At 37.0% G+C, this 1,412-nt stretch overlaps 1 pseudogene; it reads right to left on the bottom strand.

The window, feature by feature from the left end:
* Positions 1-153: 153 nt before the first annotated feature.
* LOC114047892 lies at positions 154-631 on the bottom strand (annotated as a pseudogene).
* Positions 632-1,412: the final 781 nt, after the last annotated feature.

Raw genomic sequence — 1,412 nt, 5'->3', positions numbered from 1 at the left:
CTTTCTTTCTTTCTTTCTTTCTTTCTTTCTTTCTTTCTTTCTTTCTTCCTTCCTTCCTTCCTTCCTTCCTTTCTTTCTTTCCTTCCTTCTTTCTTATCTAGGGATTTATTCCATTAGTGAATGTCCGAGTTAAGACTGTGTCTGCGTGAGGGCTCATTTGTCATTTCTGGCCTTGATCTTTCTTGGATAGAGTTTGAGCTTTTTGCCCTCTAGCACGTGTCTGTCTGCTTAGCCATAATGGCCTGGTATAGAGGCGATGTAGGTATGGAGCTTGCCCAACTGGAACTGTTCCTTCATAAGCATGCTGATCTTGACATTCCTCTTCCATTCCTCATATTTCTTCTGGATCTTCTTTGACCACTTTTTCTTTAAAATTTCTTCTTCCTCAGGAGTCCACTTTTCTCCTTTCTTCCACCTCAGTGGCAACAATCCTTGTTTTGTAGGTACAGCATTTGGAGCTCCAGACAAAGCTGCACATGACCAGCCTCTGGGACCCATACTTTTTGTAGTCTCTTTGGACTCCCAAGGTGTGGATGCAAAAGGGGTTAATCTTGGTGTTGGTAGGTGGGCTACCCAGCTCATGCTTATGCTTTTTGTGGTAGGGCTTGTGCTTTCCCCCATCTTGCAGCATGTGTGCTAGTTGTTCCACAAGATCCTCATAGTCAACATGAGCAGCAAAGACTAGATGTATTCTCAATGAAAAATAGAGGTAATTACCAAAGATAAAAAAGATAACTTTGATTATTTGAAACCAAAAAGTTTCTGCACAAAGAAAATTAATGCACCTAGGAAAAGAAGGGAAGTAATAAAATGGGGGAAAAACACTTTGTTTCAAATTTCTCCGATAAGGCTGTGGTATCCAAAATGGATAGATAGATAGAGATAAAGATAAATTAATAGAGATAGATGGATAGACATGGATATAGCTAGTAGTCATTTCCCAATAGATACATTTTCAAAGGATACGAACAAACAGTTCTCCAAAAGGACTCTATTCACAGACACATTTTAAAAAATGTTCCAAATCACTTGTAAGAGAAATGCAAATCAAAACAATACTGAGGTTTCATTTCCCACCTGAAAATTGGCAAAAATAACCAAAAAATATTGATATTAAATGTTAGAAAGATTGTAAAAGGATAGGCACAATAATATCTTGTTGGTGGAGATGTAAAATGGTGAAAGCATTTTGAAAAGTAATTTGGCATTGTGCCAATTAAGTGAATAAAATATCCTTACCCTTTGAACCAGAGACTCCATTATTGGGCAAATACCCCAAAGAAGCCATCCATAAGTAGAAAATCCCTATATACTCCAAAATATTTATAATAGTATTTTTTGTGACAGCTTAGAATTAGAAGCAAAATAAACGTCCATTAGTTGAGGAAAGGCTAACAAATTGTGGTATAAGT

Source organism: Vombatus ursinus, unplaced genomic scaffold (genome assembly GCF_900497805.2).
Source record: "Vombatus ursinus unplaced genomic scaffold, bare-nosed wombat genome assembly UNPS02014791.1, whole genome shotgun sequence".
NCBI lineage: Eukaryota > Metazoa > Chordata > Mammalia > Diprotodontia > Vombatidae > Vombatus > Vombatus ursinus.
This window is presented reverse-complemented; position numbering and strand designations above follow the sequence as displayed.